This window comes from Silurus meridionalis, chromosome 1 (genome assembly GCF_014805685.1).
Source record: "Silurus meridionalis isolate SWU-2019-XX chromosome 1, ASM1480568v1, whole genome shotgun sequence".
NCBI lineage: Eukaryota > Metazoa > Chordata > Actinopteri > Siluriformes > Siluridae > Silurus > Silurus meridionalis.
In genome coordinates, this window is record NC_060884.1 from 27,093,460 (window position 1) to 27,109,355 (window position 15,896).

At 39.4% G+C, this 15,896-nt stretch overlaps 2 long non-coding RNA genes across 2 annotated transcripts in view; both read left to right on the top strand.

The window, feature by feature from the left end:
* Nucleotides 1-6,212: 6,212 nt before the first annotated feature.
* On the top strand, nt 6,213-7,693 carry LOC124391260. Its single transcript, XR_006926922.1, has 3 exons — nt 6,213-6,283; nt 6,858-7,019; nt 7,255-7,693. It is a non-coding gene; the product is annotated as an uncharacterized LOC124391260 (long non-coding RNA).
* Nucleotides 7,694-9,206: 1,513 nt separating this feature from the next.
* LOC124388858 overlaps nt 9,207-15,896 on the top strand; it is a 20,615-nt gene continuing 13,925 nt past the window's right edge. The window contains exons 1-2 of the long non-coding RNA XR_006926475.1: nt 9,207-9,273; nt 10,041-10,125. This is a non-coding gene — a long non-coding RNA (uncharacterized LOC124388858). The remainder of the gene's footprint in view (nt 9,274-10,040; nt 10,126-15,896) is intronic.

Consider the following 15,896-nt stretch of genomic DNA (forward strand, 5'->3'; position numbering starts at 1 on the left):
GATCTGCATGGAGGAATGGGCCAAACTACCAGCAACAGTGTGTAAAATCCTTGTGGAGACTTACAGAAAACGTTTGATCTCTGTCATTGCCAACAAGGGGTATATAACAAAGTATTGAGATGAACTTTTGTTATTGACCAAATACTTATATTCCACCATAATTTGCAAATAAATTCTTTCAAAATTTTCTGGATTTTTTTTCTAATTTTGTCTCATAGTTAAGGGGTACCTATGATAAAAAATTACAGGCCTCTCTCATCTTTTTAAGTGGAAGAACTTGCACAATTGGTGGATGACTAAATACTTTTTTGCCCCACTGTAGAACATAGTTCACCTGTGTGCAAATTCCTCCACTCTTATACGTCACCATATGCCTCTACTTTTTTTTTAAATAAGTGTTTCCCACTGCCATTTCCATCCTTATAGCTAAATCCACCACCAACTGCCCTTCCACATTCCTCTCCTTAAAGCCATACCTACCCATCACCTCCTCATCACCTCTGTTTCCTTCACCTACATGCCCATTAAAGTCTGCCCCAATCACCAATCTTTCGTTCTTAAGTACCCCTTCTACCACTTCATCTAACTCACTCCAGAACATAAGCACTGATAAAATTTATCATCAACCATTCAACTTCCAGCTTCACGTTCATCACCCTAACAGAAACTATCTTCACCTCCACTACACGCTTAGTAAACTCTTCCTTAAGAATCACCTCTACACCATTTCTCTTTCCATCCACACCATGATAGAACAGTTTAAACCCACATCCAATGTTCCTGGTCTTACTACCTTTCCACTTGGTCTCCTGAATACACAACAATATCTACCTTTCTCCTCTCCATCATATCAGTTACCTCTCTCACTTTACCAGTCATAGTACCAACATTCAAAGTACCAACTCTAACCACCACTCTCCTACACTTCTCCTTTCCTTGCAGTCTCTCTAGACATCTTCCTCCTTATCTTCTTTTTTTTGCCAACAATTTCCATCGGTACCCTGTTGGCTAACAATACTTGTGGGCGTGTCATTGGTTACCCAGGCCTCGACCAATCCGGTAGGAAAGTCTGATTCATGATTTGCATATTTGATTTTGGCACATGTTTTATGCTGGATGCCCTTCCTAACGCAACCCTCCCCATTTATCTGGGCTTGGGACCGGCACTAAGAGTGCACTGGCTTGTGCAACACTAATGGCTGGGTTTTATTCCCATTAACTTCTGTTTATTCTCATCTAAAGCTTCCAGTCTTGAACCCTTTTAAACCCTAGATGCTAATAATTATAGTGCATCTGGAAAGTATTTACAGCGTTTAACTTTTTTCCACATTTTATGTTGTTACAGCTTTATGAATTGAATTAAAATGAATTAAATTATTTTCCTCAATTTCACAAACAATATCCCCAAATGATGAGAAAAAAGTTTATTAAAAATCTTAAATATTCACAGATACATAAGTATTCACAGCCTTTGTTCAATACTTGGTTAAAACACCTTTGGCACCAATTACAGCCACGAGTCTTTTTTATTATGATGCTATACGCTTGCCACAGATTTTTGCGCAGGTACTCCCATTCCTATTTGCAGAACCTCTCAAGTGCCATAAGGTTGGATGCGGAGCATCGGTGTAGAGCCATTGTTTAATCTGATTTGAGGCTGGGCTCTGGCTGGACCATTTTAAGACATTCACAGTTTGAGGTCCAGAGCTCTCTGTAGCAGGTTTTCATCAAGGATGTGTCTGTACATTGCTCTATTCATCTTTCCCAAGATCCTTATTAGTTTCCCAGTTCCTGAAACGAAAAACATCCCCACAGCATGATGCTGCCACCACTATCTGGCAGTTCTATCATACAGGCCTTATTGGTGAAGTGCTGCAGAGAAGGTTGTTCTTCTGGAAGGTTCTCCTCTTTCCACAGAGAAATGTTGACGCACTTTCAGAGTGACCATCGGATATTGTTCACCTCACTGACTAAGGCACTTTTCCCCCGATCGATCAGTTTGGCCAGGCCCGTTTAGTAAGAGTCCTGGTGGTTCCAAACGTCTTCCATTTACAGATGATTGAGTCCACTGTGCTCATTGGGAATTTCAATGCTGCAGAACCTTTTCTGTACCCTTCCTCAGAGCCTTAATACAATCCTGTCTTGAAGGTATTCATACAGTACAATTCCTTGGACTTCATGGTTTGGTTTGTGCTCTGACATGCACTGTTAACTGTGGGGCCTATAGTGTCTCTTTCCAATTCCTGTCCAATCAACTGAATTTACCACAGGTGGAAGTTATAGAAACATCTCTAAGCTGATCAGTGGAAACAGGATGCACCTGAGCTAAATTTTTAGCCTCATGGCTAAAGCTATGAATACTTATGTATGTTAATAAATTTGCAACGATTTCAAACAAACAACTTTTACGCTGTCGTTATGGGGTATTTTTTGTAGAATTTTGAGGAAAATAATGAATTAATCTATTTTGAAATTAAATGTGGGATAAAAAGTGAAGTGCTGTGAATACTTTCCGGATGCATCATATAAAAATAAATGCTCCTGGTTTTGTTAGTATGTCAGAATAATTTTGATGGTTTTGATTTGAAAAGTTATATAATTATATCTGTCCAATTATTAATATTTGAAGTGTTTGACAGAGACATTAAAGCATGATTTATCCCCTTAGCAATAGGACTGTACATTACACTAAACTGTGCTGGAATAACCATGTTTTGTTTGTGACATTTAGCAGTAATTTATCACTTTTTATATCCAAAGTCACATTAATGCATTGTGTCTTGTATTTTTTTTTTTATTATTGAATTTAATATCAGGAACCCCTGTAATAACACAATGAAGCCCAAGAGGTTTGGGCTTTCATAAAGCGAAAGGGTGGGTAAGCGAGGCATAAGATAAGCTACGAGGTTAATTGACACGGCACACTGAAAATAAGCTGTGACAAGGCTGACGATAATGGAGCCTCATTAGATTAGTGTGTGCATGTGCTCGCTCTCTCGGGACCCCTGATGTGGTGGGGGTGTGATGGCCAGGGATCCATCCAGTCAGTGGAAAGGGTCACAGGTTATCCTTTCGGCTTAAAAGGCGCCTGCAGTGTGGGATAATTGGTCTCTGGTCCGGCTTCACTTAACTGGAATTTCTATCATTGCAAGTGTTGGCAAGTTTGTCTTTAAATCTCAGACCTTTCCTGAGTGTTGTACTGTACATGTTAGACAGAATCCTCCACCTTTCAAAAGTCTTTCATGGGGTATGGTCCTCTTATTAGACATAGGGGGATGGGTGCACTTTGACAACTTGTATGTCATCACAAAACACCCCCAAACCTTCTTCTTCCCTATCTCGGCATCCTTCTGTGACAGGTCGCTGGTGTTTGATGATGAATTGCTGCCCAAGCCTATATCTGACGCCTTCGCTACATGACTGGGGCAAATTCATTTCCATCCCAAGCAACATGGCCTGACAGGGCTGTGAGCTGAAAAGGCGCCGTGGGGCCTTGATAACTTCTCTCACGTTATTGAATTTATTTTACACCCACCGTCTCAGACTCCTGTTTGAGTTTCCAGATGGGAGCAAGGAGCGGAGGTTACCTACTGAACTATAACATGATTTCGTCCTGCCTTTGCATACCGCTCCTGCCTCGAGCTTGATGTTTCCTGAACAAAGAATGTCCTCTATACTCGTGCTGCCAAGATAAGCTGCAGACCATCTGTTCCTGCTTCAGCAACTTTTCCGTTTATCTCTATTGTGTTAAACAGAGCACTGAAAAAAAAAACAGGTGCATCACCCTTTATTTCAAACTGGTTTACATTAGGTTGGAGTTAATAAGTGCTTTAATTCACCATTAGCAATGAGCTCCACCTGGCTAAAGCATGACTGAGAGCAATGCTGTGCTGTGGGCTAATTGTTCTCCGTGGCAGAAAGTGCCAGATATTTAATGAACCTTATTCACTATGATATATGTTTGCTCAATACATACACATGCACCACATGCTTAGCAGCGAGGCCTGATGAGTGCCAGGGTAAATAGTCTGTGAAAGTGTGGTTCCTTGGGAGTAGGAAAGCCATAAATTAATCCAGGGGGCTGAGGGAAAGGTGCAGAAGAGTTGGCTTTTCTGCTGTTCTGCTGATATGGCATATAAATTGGAGAAAGTGTTGGCTGGAGTTTAGGCTCCCATGAGAAATTCATTCTTTGGCTGAATTGATGCACGTAATCTGGTGTACCACGGCCCAACAATGCACAGGGGTTGAAAGTGAAACACTGGCCAGTATCGCATTTGAGGTTTTCCTATAGATGAATGCTCTGGTGGAAAATCTTTATTGATCGCACTTTCCATGACTTAGAGCAGAGTGAGAAGATTAAATTAACAGGCAATAGTTAAAAAAGAATGGGAGACATACGAGGTGGCATCAAAGTTTCGAGATTAGCGCAGTTTACAAGAAAGTACTTTATTTATCTATGTTTGCACACCATCACCTTTAAAATAGTCCGCTTGGACAGCAATGCAGCGCTCCCAGCGTTCCTGCCACTTCTGGAGTGTGTCCTGGAAGTCTTCTTTTCAAAGTGTGGTCAAGAAGATTTGCGATTGCGCTGGATCTTTGCAGGACCCCTCTGGATCGCTGGACCTTTTCAGAGCTTCATCCCTGGGAAGATAGCAAAGTCCGCAGAAGCCAAATCTAAAGAGTAGGGTGCGTGCGGAAGCGAGATCTTGCAGATTATTTTCCAACACTTATTATAACTTAAAGTTATCAGTGTTTAATCTGAGTTGATTAAGCAAAGAGACTTGTGACAAAAAATATATAACATTATAGCCATAATAAATCATAGTACTTTGGATACTTGTACAGTTGAAAGCAAATACATTTGTACTTTTATTCAAGTTCAGTTCAATAAATTTTTGTTTATATTGCGCTTTTAACAATGAACATTGTCTCAAAGCAGCTTTACACAGATAATGTGGTGATAGAAAATAAATAGGTTCTCTACAAGTGTAAGTTTGTCCCTAATGAGCGAGCCTGTGGCGACTGTGGCAAGAAAAACTCCCCGAGATGGCATAAGGAAGAAACCTTGAGAGGAACCAGACTCAAGAGGGAACCCATCCTCATCTGGGTTGCACCGAATGTCCATTTATTGCAGATATACGATGTTGCGGGGTGCAGTCAATGTAGCTGACTGTTGATATTAACTACAGTCCAAATCCATCCTCAAAGCTCCTGATCTTACTCCGGAATTTCATGGAACCACCTCAAGTTTCAAGTTTAAAGAAAATCTCTACAAATACATGGTTTGTGGACTTTGTCCCCCACTGGTAATGCACCAATACACACAGCAAGACTGGTGAAGGAGTGGATTGCTGTACAAGAATGTGAAAAGAAGAGATTTTCCATGGCCTTCTGCTTAGCTGTAGATTCTGTCAGCTAGCTGTTAAGATCTTTTGTTACATTTCTTTATAATACAATTGAATTATGTTCTTTAATTCATGAAAAAAAGACCCTGAGACCAGTTAGTGGCTAAAAGAACATCAAAATTTAGTTTCATGAAAAACTGACTTGATTTACATTTCCAGAATTTGGCAGATGCTTTTATCCACATGATCTAATTTATACAACTAATCAGTGGATTAAGGGCCTTGCTGAAGGGCCCACTAGTGGCAGTCTGGTGATGCTGGGATTTGAGCTCCAACATCGTGATCACTGATTTACCGCTTCCCATTTTGTTGCTTTGTACTTGAATTCTGTGAACAACTGTGACATTGTTCCTACGTTAATTGAAATTTTCATTGTATGTGGCACAAATGAGCTACATGTTTTAATTAAGGATCTTTCAAATGTATGTAACCGATTTTCCCGCCTGCTCCCTTTTCCTTCCCTCCTCGTCCTCCTCTTCCTCCTCACGACGCCACTATGCTGTTTTGATAAGTCTCTCTGTAGAGTAGTGTTTCCTGAAGCATGTTTTTTTTTCCCCACCAGTAGCTCGTCAGCTCATTACACAGTCATTATTGAGCAGGGCCTGAATCATTTATGAGTATCTGTATACTGTAGCACAATGCTAATTGTGCATATTTCATATTGTTTGCCAGATAAGTACTGCTAATAAACATCCCTTCGGACATGCAATGCACAACTCCAGTGCTGGAGGGCCAGAGTCTGGCTGAGTTTAATGATCAAAGACACCTGATTCAGCTCAGCGGTTAATTATCAGGGTTAGTAGGTGTGTTCATGCAGGAAAATCTCCAAACACTGCCTGACTCAGGGGCTTCAGGACTACACTTGTGCACTTATGCCTGTGGGTTTAATTTAAATTTGTGCCCCATGTTATCATACTGTGGCTTTACACTACCACATCAAAAACATTTCAGTTTCCAGGAACTGTTGCAGGAACCAAGAAATTTCAGAAGCATTTCCACAGGAGTGGAAACCAGTTTTAGTTCATAGACTGGGAATAAGGATTCACATAGTCGTATCTAATTCTAGGGCTTAATTCATTAAAAAACAAATACAAAACTATTTTTAGAATAAAATTAAAACAGAATATACAGTACTTTAAAATAATCTCCCAGATATTAATTATTTCAATTCAATTGAATTGAAATAGTTTTTTAACCAGAGAACGTGAAAACACCCAATGAGTGAAATGATATGCTGATTTGTTTGTTTTAGGCTCAACAAAATCTGAATTAAAAAAAAAAAGGATTTTTTGCCTAAAGACCACACTTTAGTTTTTTTTTCCAATTGTTTACCATTGGAAAGCCTCTGTTTTCACAGTCCACACTGCGAAGGTCTCCACTTTGGAGAGCGTTTTTCAAACTGCTTTTTTTTTTTATTGACTGAGAAAAATATGCCCGTGTTAATGTGGACAGGCCCGTAGTAGACTGTAATGGTGTGTGGTGAAGTGAAGGAAAGTGGGCAGAAGGAGCCGAGCCGCTGGGGGTCTCCGTCTTTGTCACTCTGATTGATTGGATCGTCGGCGAAGATAAAATATCTCATCCTGCATTCGGCTGGAACCAGCACCCTTGGGGGAGGTGAATGGTCAGCCCTACACACACCTGCATAAACATTTGTTCACATACGCATTCACTTACACACCTGCAAGTGAGCCAAACTCTCTACCTCATGAAACACACACACTGCTAGTCTAGTCAGTACTGTTACCTCCATAGAGATTTAGTCGGCCTCTGCACTTATCTGTTAGTCTTTCTCTCACTGTGCTCTGTTTCTCTTTATCTCCTGAACTTGTTTTTTTTTTTGTTTTTCCAGGAAGGCGAAGATGAGGAGGGTGGGCTTTGATCTTGGTCACACACAGCTCAATCAGAGCAGAGCCTCAGCATGAGCCTTGAGCGCACTGCTCTACTGCAGCTCCTCTTTTTAATATAAGGATTTACTTCTCTCAGTGGAGGGACAGCTCTCATCTCCTTAAGCCACACTCGAACTATCAAATGTTGATGCCCAGCATTCGGTGCGTTTGTTTGTGCACGAGAACAGGCGGGAATGTTGAGCGTGGTGCCTGTTTATGCCAGCCTCTGCAGGTTCATCAATAATTCAGCACGGCTCTGTGCTTCTGAGAATCCCACTTGCGCCTCTGGCTGACGGCTGACTACCAGTAATGAAGGCATAACTTTTTTGCGAGGGAAAGTTTTCTCTTCATATCTCGCTCTCTCTCTCTCGGCTTCAGGAATAAATCCACATTTTTTAATCATCTTCCTCGTACATGTGTAACTGTAGGAGCTGCGTGTCCATGCTTTTCCCCGCAACGCACACACCATTCTATCCACCTTTCATCTGTTTTCTACCTGCCACAAGAAATCTGATGAAGAAAGACAAAGAATGCGCTTTCATTCTTAATAATAGTTGCTAAATGGAGCCATTGGAGGGCAGCATTTGATTAAATTATGTCTCCATAAACTCTGCTGGATTTGGATTTGGTATCGGATTATTTGTGTTATTTAACATAGGGGTTTAATGGTATACAAAATTCACCGTTCGGTCTTCAGTTAAGTCAGGGTTCGGTTCAATTTTGGTACAGTTAGGGGGAAGAAATGCAAAAATTGTATAAATGAATGAAATTTCTTGTCCATTTTTATCAACATTTGTGAACATCTTGCATTTTAAAAACAATTTAAAACAAAAATGACTGCTTTGTTTATATAAAAAATATAAAAATAATAGAACTGAAATAAATGCAATACTTTTTTTTGGATTATATCGATTAAAATAAGTAATCAATTAAATTGGCACAAATTAAATTGATTTAATAAAATTAAATAAATGAAAAAATGTCATTGAATAGTTTACATTTGTTCGGCCCTCTTTGGATAATACAGGTGTGTGTGTTTACATGTAATATAAAATTTTCTAAAGAGATGTCCTACTTATCTCAGCATACTGTAACAAATGTCTTAATTCCTTCCATCCTTCATTCATTCGCTCCCTCTGTATGTGGAAATGCCAGGATTTATTCCTTTTAAGAAAATTTTTTGAAACTGGACATAAAACGCAAAAGAATCCATATTGCAAGTCTGTCATAAAATGATGATGGAAGTGGCAGCGATTTTGCACATGTGCAGAACAAATTGTATTTCCGGGAATGATGCGAGTAGTTTCTTTATTTAATTTTTTCTGCACTTAAAGTGCGAGGCAGAGAATGAACAAACTTGTGGTCCGACACTTAATATGTTCATGAGTAAACTCAGATTTTAACCATGTTCCGCACATAAAAATGATTTCAGTTTAATACACCTGCACCAAACCGAAAGCCATGTACCGAAAAGATTCGGTACGAATGCGTATACCGTTACACCCCTAATAGTGGCCACAACTCTATGTCTACTCAAGGTACCTCAAATGTAGTTTAGCTTTTTGAACTGTTCTGCTTATTAAAAAAACAGCCAACAACCATTTTAAAATCATCTCTGTTCTCGGCATGGCTTCAAGACGTGGAGGAAAGTATAGTTAATTACGTATTTTAATTGTATTATAAGAAATTAGGTTAGTGCCACAGGCTTTTGTTTGATATGAGTGTGTAATTAAATCTTGTGATTATTGTGCTGGGGAAAATAAATTATTCACACACGTTATTCCACGTCCATGCGAACACATAAAGAAAGAAAAATACTGATGCATACTGAGAGAAAATGTGAAAACACTGATGTATTGTGGTTTTGAATGGTTCTCTCGTTGCCACCTTGTGGTGAGAAGCAGAAAGGGCCAGAAAGAGAACAAAGAGGAGGACTACAGAGCTGATGAGAGCTGAGAAGAGGAGAAAATCAGGAATGTTTGGTGAGAATTTCATGACATCTACACATGGCAAATCAAAGGAACAAACTGTCTTTGCCTCTGGGGGTGTTTATTTCTTTATTATTGGCAATAGGTTAGGTCAACTGTTAAGTGTGGATACAAATCTCTTTTCACTGATCAGTTGTTTCCTACATTGGAACACTTCTATTCTGATGGGCGTGGTCTCTTTTATGATGACTCCACCCCCATTTACAGAACTCGAGACCTTACTGAAGGGTTTAATGAGAGTGAAAATCTTGCGATGATACAGTATGCTGTGGTTCCAGCTGCTTTGTTTTTGTTACGGTACATGGTAGCTCAGTGGTTAAGGCTCTGATTGGAAGGTTGGGGGTTCAAGCCCAGGCATCACCAAGCTGCAACTCTTGGGCCCTTGAGCAAGGCCCCTAACCCTCTGTGCTCCAGGGGCGCTGTAACATGTCTGACCCCAGCTTCCTAACATTACTGCGATATTATGCGAAGACATTTTTTTTTACTGTGCTGTAAAGTACATAAGTATTAAGCTTCTTTCTTTCTTTTTTCTTTTTCTTTCTTCTCTCTCTCCACACTCTCTTGCCACTCTCTCGCTCTCTCTCCCTCTCTCTCTCTCTCCTCTCTCTTTCTTGCTTTGTTTCTTTCTTTTGACAGAACCAACTGAAACTCAATACCAACTTTGCCTCATGTCTCTCTCAGTCTAAAGCGTTCTTGTTTAGATGGAATGGCTGTAGTTTTGAGTTTATTGATTGAGTTTAACTCCTGCCTCTCTTTTATAGGAGGAACATGTCGAAACGTTCATGGCCATCAACTACAGCTGTGCTACTCAGAGATAAGGGTCAAAAATAGAGTTCTCCTTTAATGGTACACACACACACACACACACACACACACACACACACACACACACACACACACACAGTAGTTCTACACACAACATATACAACACACTCGTACATGTTGCTGTATAACACAACACATACAGCATTTACACGTTACATATACAACACACACCCATATAGCATTTACACACAACATACAATACACACATGTACAGCAAGTAAACACACCATATACACACAACACATGCATAAATATAGCAAATACACAAAACCTATAGAGAAAACACATGCACACATATAGAATTATATATATATATATATATATATATATATATATATATATATATATATATATATATATATATATATATACATACACACAACACATCCTTATAGCAAATACACAAACATACGTGCAACAAAAGCTCATATAATCTAGACTCTGCACACAGTGAGTGAGGAATGCAGCAGTTACTGTACACCAGCACTTATTGAGAAGTCTAGCAGCAGCAGCACTAAAACTTTTTCTTTCATTCTTTTTCTTTAGGTTTCATTTTCTCCTTTTCTCCTTCTCTTTTCGCTAGCGTTCCGATTTGGGTTGTTGTGTAATGTGTGTTTAAGAGAATACTGAATATATGGAGCATGTTTAAAAACAGATGAAGTGCTGGTGCTTTTTTTCTTGTCAGTATTCAGTGATTGAGTATCAGTGATCAGTGTAGAGAGAAAGTGAAGTTGGGCTCGGTTCTGACAGATTACACAGAATATTTGATATACAGCTCATCTTGTGCTCATGAGAGCTCTGTAACTCTAAAAATACATCCATCAAAGGCAAGAGAGAAATGAAAATGGGGTAAGCTTTGATCAGGACTTTCTGAGAGAGAGAGAGAGAGAGAGAGAGAGAAACAGTTTTCCATCACTTCCTCTCCACATTTTGACACAACGATGTCCCTTTGTTTCTGCCTGTGTGTGTATTTTCCATCAGTCCACCTTATACATACACAGTCTTTTGTCTTTTTAACCCTCTCTGTCTTTGTCCCTCCTTCGCCTTTCCACCTCCACCCACTGTTTGTAATGCTATACAGCAATGCAATCTATATGTCCTGTCCTTTTCCCCTCCTCCTCCTTCATTTCCTTCTCCTTTACCTGCCCTCATTTTTTTTCCAGCCTCGCTCTACTGGTCTCTTTTGTTGTCCAGCACTACACTACAACCGCTTAAGGTCCTTATCTCACACTAATGGCACTCATCTTGCATATCTACAGAACGATCCGTTGTTGTTCTATGCAGCGAATGAATGGCTTATTGCTTCATCCAATTACTTTAACACACAGCAGACGGCTCGAAGAAAGAAATGTATACAGTAAGAAGCTCATCATGACTGCCTCATTTCCTGCACTGGATCATTAGGACCTGAAAAGCTTTAGTGTTTATCAGCTATTAGAAAGACAAACCTGTACCTGCCTTCCAATACAATAGCACTTACCTGAGCTCTGATCATACAACCCTCGTGCTTGTGCATTAAAGCTTATATTTATAGTAACGTATGCATTATTTTATAGTAATTCTGTTCTCAAGGGGAGGTGGTTGCCTAGTGGTTTAGGGCATTTGTCTTTGGATCTGGGGGTTGTGGGCTCTTGGGCCGTTGAGCAAGAGCCCTTGGGTTCTCAGTTGTGGGAATAGGGATAACTTTCTCCACCATGGACGGTCCCAAGCCTGGCTGCGTAAGAAGGAGGGAGGGTGTTGAGTTAGTAACCCGACCCCCTAACAAAAACTGCTACGGAAATGGCAAGTAAGCCATCAGGCCCTTGCCACCCAAAAGAAAAAATAGTTAGTTCTCAAATCTAAATGGACAGACGTTTTAATAAAAGAAGTTGTAACAGTAGGCAGGGCCTTTTGTCACATGTTCATTAGAAATAATTTTTGCGCATATCACATTAGAAAGCTGAGGTGAGAGCGCAGGGTCTGCCTGCGACCTTTTGATCAGTAACCCAGAGCCTTCCCCAGCTAAGCTTATTTTTTGCTCTCCAAATATTTATTTATTTATTTTATATATTTTTTTAAATACTCACTTGCCATTTCCTATCCACCAGCCAGCTCTCCACCTCAGATACCTCTCTCATCTGCATCATGTTGTATCACAGGGCAGCATAACACACAGAGCTCAAACATGACCTCTCAGAAGCCCATGATTTGTAAGTTTCACTCTGATTGACAGGGATTAGAGCTTTAAACCCTCGCTTCCTCCCTGAGGACACGGACAATTCACACTCTCTTTTGGACTCCTGGGAGGAATATATAGCAGCTCTAATATAAGTGATAACTAACATAATTTAACTTACTGTAATTTCCGGACTATTAAGCGCACCTAAATATAAGCCGCACCCACTGAATTTTACAAATATTTTTTATTTTTAACATAAATAAGCCGCACCTGTATATAAGCCACACTGAAACTAATGAACTTTACACAGGCTTTAATGAAAGACAGTGTCTGTTACACGGTGTAACGGGTGAAATATGTTGTGGCTCCTTTAGGAGCATAGCGGTATTTTGGGAATAGCCTGCCGCCGCATTTTTCCAGTATTACTGCATGTGTGCAAGACAGAGGAATATGTCCTTATTATTTTCTGATGCTCATTTCTAAGTTTCTTTGACTAACCCGTAACGCTGTTGCCAAGAAAAATAAAAAAGCACGAGTTTTGGAAACCTGTCTGTGCTTATATGATTTCTGTTGCAACTGGAGTTAGCGAGCTCTCCCTTCACCCAGACTCAACACGCTACAACGGCTTGTATCTAAACAGTAGCCGACCAAGAAAGTCATTGTTCACTGTCTTCCTCCTTCCTTTCACAACTATTTCTCTCAGAAGTTTATCTTTTGGCATCGTCGTGCGTTTAAAAATCACCATCAGTGAAGTTTTTCTCCCGATGCCGTGCAGCTCAGAACACAGGTGAAGTGCGTTTTTTCATGCCCGGTTGGTAATTTCATTGGTCTAATATTATGGAGTTCAGTTTTTTGGCTTGAAACTTGTGAAACCGGGAAAAACCCAGAAAAAAATCCACAAATTAGCCGCTTCGTTGTTAAATCAAAGCGTCGGAAACAAGTTGCGGCTTATAGTCCGGAAAATACGGTAATAGTAAAAAAGCATGATTTTCATTAAAAATGTTGTAATCAATAGTAAACCTTTTTATACACAAAAAGGAGCTGTTGAGTGTGTAACAGTACCTGTTTTGTGTTGACATGGCATTGTCTCATCCACTTCATACTCCAGTTTTAATTTCACTCTGGTCAGAACAGTTGCTTCAGCGTCTACAGGATGGTACTGGACCAAGGCCCAGTTTTCTGTGACTTGAAAAACGTATCCGGCCCATAAAACGTTTCACGCACGTAGCTCAGAAATCGTCCTATGTCACATTTTCCTTTTTCCCAGATCTCCTATTTATCACTGTTCTGTCCTGGCACAACGCTGCCTTCTCCGCTAGTTCAATGGAAACATTAAATGACTTTTTACACGGACTGTTTACACTGGCTGTGCTCAACAGCTTGACTACATGTAAACTGATTTATTAAGCACTGTAACAGCACCGCGACAACACACTTGACTTATGCGGTGTCCGCTACACGTTTACAGGTCACACAGAGAGACCTTTGGACTGAATACGTTTTCAGCTTTGTTATAATTACAGAATTTACACCCATTTTCGCAACAAAAGTGACATACATAGAGGTCTCATAATATCTTATAATGCTTTAAGCTTGTGAGCTTTGGTTCACATTATTGTTCAAATCATGTAGTCACTAGCATGTGCAATATTGCCTTTTGTCCTGTGGTCACGGTTTTGCATTGAGTAAAAGACAGGATGTGGAGCTGGAGGTAGCAGAGCTGAAGATGTTGAGGTTTTCGTTGGGAGTGACGACGATGGACAGGATTAGAAACAAGTTTATTAGAGGGACAGCGTATGTAGGACGTAGGACATAAGACGTATCCTACATACGGAGGAAGGTAGTTCTGAGGGAGGTGTGATCATATGGTTTGGACATGTGCAGAGGAGGGACATGGGGTATATCAGTAGGAGAATGCTGAGGATGGAGCCACCAGGAAGGAGGAAAAGAGGAAGGAGGAGGTTCATGGATGTGGTGAGGGGAAAGACATGCAGGTAGTTGGTTTAAAAGGTGAGGTGGTGCGAAGAAAAGCGGACACTAAGCAGAGTTTTGTTCTGATCGCACACACATTTTCTGCCAATTACGTTTCTTTTTTTGTATTTTGGAGAACAATGACACTGGCTTTTCATCAGCTTATAGGTATGTTTTTGTGAGATTGTGAGACTGTTATCTCTGTTACAGCAGCCACAAACAGCAAGTCACTGAGACACCAAGGTTTTTCCTTTCTTCAAGTCTGGGTTAGAGAGGGTCAGAAAACAGGTTCAGCCATGATACAACATTTCTTTCTTTCTTTCTTTCTTTCTTTCTTTCTTTCTTTCTTTCTTTCTTTCTTTCTTTCCTTCCGTCTCTTTTTCTTTCTTTCTTTCTTTCTTTCTTTCTTTCTTTCTTTCTTTCTTTCTTTGTTTCTTTCTTTGTTTCTTTGTTTCTTTCTTTCTTTCTTTCTTTCTTTCTTTCTTTCTTTCCTTTCTTCCTTCCTTTGTTTCTTTCTTTCTTTCTTTCTTTCTTTCTTTCTTTCTTTCTTTCTTTCTTTCTTTCTTTCTTTCTTTCTTTCCTTCCTTCCGTATCTTTTCTTTCTTTCTTTCTTTCTTTCTTTCTTTCTTTCTTTCTTTCTTTCTTTCTTTCTTTCTTTCTTTCTTCTTTCTTTCTTTCTTCCTTCCTTTGTTTCTTTCTTTCTTTCTTTCTTTCCTTCCTTTCTTCCTTCCTTTCTTTCTTTCTTTCTTTCTTTCTTTCTTTCTTTCTTCTTTCTTTCTTTCTTTCTTTCTTTCTTTCTTTTCTTTCTTTCTTTCCTTCCTTCTTTCTTTCTTCTTTCTTTCTTTCTTTCTTTCTTTCTTTCTTTCTTTCTTTCTTTCTTTCTTTCTTTCTTTCTTTCTTTCTTTCTTTCTTTCTTTCTTTCTTTCTTTCTTTCTTTCTTTCTTTCTTTCCTTCCTTCCTTCCGTCTCTTTTTCTTTCTTTCTTTCTTTCTTTCTTTCTTTCTTTCTTTCTTTCTTTCTTTCTTTCTTTCTTTCTTTCTTTCTTTCTTTCTTTTATGTTCTTACTTCATCCAACAGGAGTGTGTAAGAAAGGAATGCTCCCCATTATAAAAATGATGTCTCACCCTCCTGCTTATGTTCTACTGATTATCGAAAATGATCTCTTTAGCTCTTTAATACTCTGACAAATGAAACCATTATTTATGATATCCAATTATCATGTCTACTTCTTTGTCAGAAGGTCAGCTCTTTAGGTGGTCCAGGAATTTGGATGTAATTTCTATATGCCCAGGTGTTTGTATTGTACTGTGGATGTGTGACCTGTATTCCCTGCATGTCCTGTGATTCATCACCGATATTATAGTAGCAGTGAGTCATGAACATGCTGAGCTTTAATGCATTATAATCTTATATCTTACATCTTAAAGCTATGGCTTTTACATTCTCTGTTTTATTTAAAGAAGAAGAAAGTTTGGTATGATCTGTATAGTGTATTACTTAAAGCATCCTAGACTTGTAAATTATTTAAGGTTACAGTGAGTAGATTACATTCATAATTCATCGGTTTTGATTCAATTCCATCATTTTTTGGAGGGAAATCAAGAATAATTCATTCCCAAATATTGCTGATTCACTATCGTGGTTTGTAAAAAAAATATTCCCAA